This window comes from Gorilla gorilla, chromosome 2 (assembly GCF_029281585.2).
Source record: "Gorilla gorilla gorilla isolate KB3781 chromosome 2, NHGRI_mGorGor1-v2.1_pri, whole genome shotgun sequence".
Taxonomy (NCBI): Eukaryota; Metazoa; Chordata; class Mammalia; order Primates; family Hominidae; genus Gorilla; species Gorilla gorilla.
Window position 1 is genome coordinate 205,539,508 of NC_086017.1, and position 6,329 is coordinate 205,545,836.

General features: G+C 51.2%; 1 protein-coding gene across 6 annotated transcripts in view; it reads right to left on the reverse strand.

Annotated features, from left to right (window-relative positions):
- ATP13A3 (ATPase 13A3) overlaps nt 1-4,227 on the reverse strand; it is an 84,811-nt gene extending 80,584 nt beyond the window's left edge. For 3 of the 6 annotated variants that reach the window (XM_055382692.2, XM_063704472.1, XM_055382689.2), the window contains exons 1-2: nt 2,781-2,919; nt 2,026-2,067 (exon numbers count right to left, since the gene is read on the reverse strand). The gene's annotated coding sequence lies outside the window, so the exon portion shown is untranslated. Of the gene's footprint in view, nt 1-2,025; nt 2,068-2,630; nt 2,652-2,780; nt 2,920-4,162 lie in introns of those variants that run through there. The other 3 variants (XM_055382690.2, XM_055382691.2, XM_031009379.3) reach the window with 3 other exon arrangements.
- Nucleotides 4,228-6,329: the final 2,102 nt, after the last annotated feature.

Genomic DNA, 6,329 nt, shown 5'->3' on the forward strand with positions numbered 1-6,329 from the left:
TAATTTCTAATTTCTTCTGGCTACTCTAGGCACACTGCCTATCGAGCAGCCCTGTTCTGCAAGAAGCAGTATTAAAAAATGTTTTTAAAACTTTAAAAAATAAGAAATATGATTCTAAGGAGGGAGAGAGAAGGGAGAAAAGGATAAGTACAACATATCTAAGAGTTAAACTGAGCTATATTTGAATGGATGATAAATGGAATAGGAGTTGGCAGCTTATCACCTATCAAAGAAAACAGTTAAAACAGTTCACAGTTGTGTGCTAAAAGAAAGTGATCTAGTGTGTGACACCTATTAAGATGACATATCTGATTTATCACCAGAATCTGAGGTTCAGAGATGTTATGTTGCCTAATCACATACAACTAACCTTATAAACCCAGAGACAGAAACCTCTGTGTTAAGCACATTAACACAGAGTTAGGTTTCTGTCTGTCTTCAAAGTCGCTTATACTGTAAGCTGCTTAACTTCTTTAATTTTTTTTTTAACAAAGAAGAATATTGTTACCTGAAAGTGCTGAGGATTAGTTGAGACCATATGTAAAGAAAGGAGCACTTTTCCTGGCACATAATGGTTTCTTTCATTCTTCCATTCCATATATTGAATCAAACTATGCTTGTATAACGTGGTGGTTTTATAACTACTGTGAATATGAGGTTTTAGAATATGAATATGCTTTATTCCTAAGATAAATAGTAATCTTAGGAGATAGGCACTAGATCATATTACTATAGATATACAACCTACTCAATGGTCAAACTCAGTGAGAATAAGCAGTGATGGGGACGCCCTATGGAACTTTGTCTTTATTCTTTTTTCTCAGTCTGAGTGATGGTGGAAATAAGAACTTTATACTTGTGAATGACAACAAAGTGGTTTATAATTTCGAAAATCTTGAAGACAGAAATAGGATTTCAAAATGAGCTTGATAATGTGGTTTATCCAAAGCAGATTCTGTGTGTTGTATATTTGGTGACCTAAACTAACTACGTAAGTATCAACCGCCAAGCTCGGTGGCTCGCGCCTGTAATACCAGCACTTTGGGAGGCCTAGGCAGGAAGATCACCTGAAGTCAGTAATTCGAGACCAGCCTGGCCAACATGGTGAAACCCTGTCTCTACTAAAAATACAAAAAATTAGCTGGGCATGGCGGCACATACCTGAAATCCCAGCTACTTAGGAGGCTGTGGCAGGAGAATCGCTGAAACCCAGGAGGCAGAAGTTACAGTGAGCCGAGTTCACACCACTGCACTCCAGCCTGGGCAACAGAGCAAGATGCCGTCTCAAAAAAAAAAAAAAAATTTAAAGCAACCAAATAGTGTCACTTTTCCTACCCAATCCCCTGACCAAAGCCAGGCATTGTTGTTCTAACATGGCTCAAAATCTCACTTAACTATTTCACTCTCTGCCTGATCTAATGGTAGGATAATGCAAATCAAAGATACTAGCAAAAGTTATGTTCTACAACAATCATTAATAATAGGTTTACTACTTCGAACAACTTCCAAGCACTGATTTGCCTTAAAGGGGTTGCAAACCAGGATGAGATGCCCACACGCATTGATTTTTGGCAACTGTAGTCTATTAAGCAAAGCAACAAACCTCTAGAGAAAATAATGCAACATATATTCCAGTGAAACAAAATTAATACATGTGCCTTGGTAAAGAGGCTGAGTTCTAATCAAAGATAGAGCACTGTTCATTATGTATCACCCTTCAAAGGAATCAAATCGAAACACTCTCATTTCAACAACGAAACTTTTTAAAGGCTTTATTTTGCAATAATCTTTCAAGTTCCTGCATTTCTTAGATTCTTTAAATTCTAACTTCCTGCCTCATAGATCTAAAGTAGCCATGACACACCCAGGTATGTTCTACTCATTTAGTTAGAATCGTATATAGGAACACAAGTCTGTTTCTAGGTGTACGACTCCATACCCATTCATTTTGCACTAATATAACCACTAAATATAGCTCTAAGACACTGATGATTAAAAGCGGCTAATTATGTGAGTGATTCATACCTCCTATGTCCAAACACCAAGATTCAGGGATGTCTGTCAGATCTACGGGAAGAGGAAACAATAAACACCTGTCACAAAGCTTTTTCCACACCGGGAAGCCCCCAGCTGAGTTCCTGCCAATCCCAACCCGACTCCCTCCCCCTTCATCCCTACCCCTCACCTCCCCAAAAAAGCCAGAGGTCATACTTCCACCAGAACCTGACTCTGTGACAGGAATGGAGAGACAGAAAGGCCATAGCGAGAGTGGCCACGAGAGCACTGCTGGGGGAAAGGGCCCTGGGTTTTTCTAGTCCTCACTGCCACAGAGTCCGAGTGGGAGGCCTCCGGCAAGTCAGAAGTCACTTTTCCTCCACGGGACTCACTCCTTTTATCTGTGAAATGCGGAGATGGCAAGCAGCTCCATACTCCTCGGCTGAGGACGAGCTAGGGAGGGCCCTGCCAGCACCCCCACCGCCTCTGCCCACAGGACCTCCACCTCCCACAGGACTTTCCGAAAGGTCTCACTACCGACCACCAAGCGCCGGGCTCCCACGCTCGCCCCCGGCAGGCGGCGCGTCCCCCCCAGGCCTTCGCACCCACCGCGTGGGCTCCTGCCCTGGCCTCACCTGTCCCCGACGCTCCCCGTCCCCGCGATGCCCAACTCCGGCCCGAGAAGGCGGGCCGCGACCTCGCCCGGTACCCGCCGCCCCGACAACACCATTCGCCTCCTCGACCTCCCCCGGCGCCGCCGCCCACCCGCCCCTCGTCCCGCTCACCGGGGCCGCTCACCGGCCGCCGCCGCGCCGCCTCCTCCGCGGCCTCCCTCGCGGCCGGACCAGCCCCAGGGGCCGCGGGGGACCCGGCCGCCGCTGTCGCCGCCGCCGCCTCGCCTCAGCCCAGCCCCATCGCCCTCGGCCGGCGCCGCGCGCTGCGGCTCAGGGTGAGGGAAGGAGGCGCCGCGGCGGGGCCGGGCCGGCCCTGGGACGTCCGCGCTCTCCTCCTCCTCCGCGCCCGCGGCGGCGGCGTGCAGCCGGCAGGGCGAGAACAAGGGAGGGCGGCGGGAGGTGGGCAGGGGAGGGGGGCGGTCTGCACTCCGAAACGGCCCCCCCGCCGCCAGCGACGTAGAGAACCCCCCTCCCCTCCGCGGCGGCGCCCGATCACGCTGCGGGGAGCGCCGGCAGGCAGGCGGGGGAGCGCGCGCGGGCTCAGGACTCCCGCGCCGGATGTGAGGTCACGTGGCGGCTTCATCCCCGCGCGGAGGGCGGAGGGGCGCGGGCGACGTCAGGAGGCGGGGAAGGGGCGGGGCGGGGCGATTTATAGGCCCCGCCCACCCATCGCCTTTGCCACCCTCGAACGGGCAAAAGAAAGAAAGAGGCAGGTAAGGGGAGGCGAGGCCGTCCAAAAACGCTGGGTGTCAGGCCGGGGTGGCTAATGGAGAGCGGCTTTTCTGGTGGGATGAAATGGGAAGGCGAATCCCACTTCATCCCCTTTGGGCTATGGCAACATCATAGTCCAATCTCCCATTTTATGAACAGGGAAACTGAGGCTCAGTGACTAGACAGACGTTGCCCAGAGTCATGGTCATGGAGGAAGCTTGTGCTAGAATGGTGGAGAGGAAACCAGAGCCCAGCTCCTAATGCAAGGCTCTTTCATTCCTTTAGCCACCCTCGCCCCCGCCAAAACAAACAGACAAAAAACTGTCATTCTCATATGACCACGGACTCTGCGCCCCGGCCGCAGGCGGAGGACAGGGAGGAGCGCACACGAGAAAGCTCCCACGCGCCGCGCCTCGCCTCCGACGGGAAGGCGCCTCTTCCGACCGTCCTGGATGCAAATTAAATACTTCCCTCCGCAGAAGACTTATCTCGGGGTAGGGCCGCAGCCGGATTTCCAAATCGCGGGTTTGATTTTCGCTGCGTCCTCTCCGCGACGCGCGCAGGGAGCGCGCCCGGCCACCTGCAGCCTCTGGCTGCGGCCATCTTTCCGCCTGGGGCCACCTGGCCTGCGCCCTTTGTGCCCGGCCCGCTCCGTGACTGTTCTTCTTGCCGCTATTTACAGAACTCAGCCGCCTTAGCGTCTTAGAGAAGAGGACAGCATGCACGCGGACCCCGTCCACCACACCTGGAGAGCAGGGAGCCCTTAGTCCCTGGACACTTACCAGGGCCGCCACCCCTGGTCCACGCACGTGATGACATCTCACCAGGGGCAGCACACCGCCCGAGTCCGCGACACTGATAACACCTCCTGCGGGCAGGAGCGCGCCACAGCCACCCCGGTCCCCTAGATTGTGTGAGGCTGGCATTTCTGCCCGCCTCTTGGCGTGGACAGCACGCTGGACCGAGATGGAGCCACAGCTTTCTCTTCCCAATTCCTGGCCTCACCGTTTTGTTTCATACCTCACCGTTTGTTTCAAACCTCGTGGTGTTGAAATGATTAAAAGAGATAAGGGGTGTGGTAGTGTTGGGCAAACCACAAGAAAGCAGTCTGGGTGGGGTCTGGCCCTGAAATCCTCCTCCCCCACCTCCCAGGCTTCCTTGCCTTGCTGCTTCCTCTCAGCCTTTAAACAGGCTGGCCTCTCCAAGTCCTAAAAACAAAATTATCAAGCCAACCTCCTCCTGAAGTGCCTCCTCCAACTGGCTTCCAAGTGTTTCATGCGGACCTCAGACAATGGTCTTCCCTGGCTGCCTCTGCTTCCTCATTTCTCAACACTTGGCATTCTGGCTTCTCCTCCCCAACTCTAACCCTTCACCTTGCTCAGGCAAGACTAACTCATGACTTTCATTTTGCCAAACCTTGCAGGCATTCCTCAGGCCTTATCTCTCTGGTTTTTTCTGCTACATTTGACACCTTGGGATGACTCTCCCCTTCTGGAATCTCTCTACTACCTTGGTTTCAGAAGAGTGAACCCTCTCGATTATCACATGAAGGTAAGTAAAGCCTCTGCCTCCTTGGTAACATCTACTTGTGAATCTGCACCTTAAATTCAGGATTCCACTCTAAGCCAACAACTTTGCTCACTTCACTCATTCTTCTGGGATTGCCTGCATCCTCATGGATGCAGCTCCCAAATTAGCAATTTCCAACCCAGACCCCTTCCACAAAATTTAGAACCAAATATCCAACTGCCTGCCAGGCAGCTCTAGCTAGATATCACAGACACCCCAAACTGGACATTTCCAAAACTGAACTCATTCTCTGCTTTCATAGCTGCCCCTCCCTCAGCTGTTGGCACCACCATCTCCACAGTCATCAGAATTAGAAAGTTGGGAATGAGTGAGTCATTCTTAATTCAGCCCTCTGCCTTACCCAATCACCAAGTCCTATCTATTTCACCTCCTTAATAAGCCTCAAATTCCTATGGTGGGCTGGGCGCAGTGGCTCATGCCTGTAATCCCAGCACTTTGGGAGGCCGAGGCTGGTGGATCACACGAGGTCAGGAGTTCAAGACCAGCCTGACCAACATGGTGAAACCTCATCTCTACTAAAAATACAAAATTAGCTGGACATGGTGGCACATGCCTGTAATCCCAGCTACTTGGGAGGCTGAGGCAGGAGAATCGCTTGAACCTGGGAGATGGAGGTTGCAGTGGGCTGAGATTGCGCCATTGCACTCCACTCTGGCTAAGAAGAGCAAAACTCCATCTAAAAAAAAAAATTCCTACGGTGGTTCCCACTGGCATCCATCCTTTCCAGCCTGAATTGTTAGACAAGTTCAGCCTTCAGAGTGAACTACAATGCACTCCATTTAAAATCCTAAGAGTTTCCCTAGGCTTCTGGCTGCAGTGTATACCTCCAAGCTACCCAGCATGAACCTGTCAACGCGTTCGGGCTTTTAAAAGATCACAAAGAGCCCCAGAATTCGAGGTGCAGCCAAAGTAAGGCAACATGCAGCCAGGCAAGGGAAAGCTATAGGAAAAAGAGAAAAGCAGTTGGATATTCCAAAAACTTTTCTGTTACAGATGTTTTGAGAATGGTGAAAAAAGGAATTTGGACACTGGCTTTAGAGGAAGTGCTGAGTCACCAGGAAAGGCTTGAGCATGTTTATGGGTTGAGGGAAAAGAAGGTGCAAGAAAAAAGGAGAAACCCAAGATAGGCGAGAGAAAGGGAGTGGAACAGTCTGGAGAAGTTCTGGAAGGCTTACTGGTTCTCAAGTCATGATGATTGTGGGTCCAAGCCCACTGCTTCCCTCCTCTGATCCTACTCACTGTAAGCACCAACCCTGATTGCAGCTGCATGGAGGTAACAGTCATACTAGTAAGGTCTGACGTCACTTCTCACAAAGGCTATTTTGCATCTTCTCCATCCTCAAAACCCCCATCTTTGCG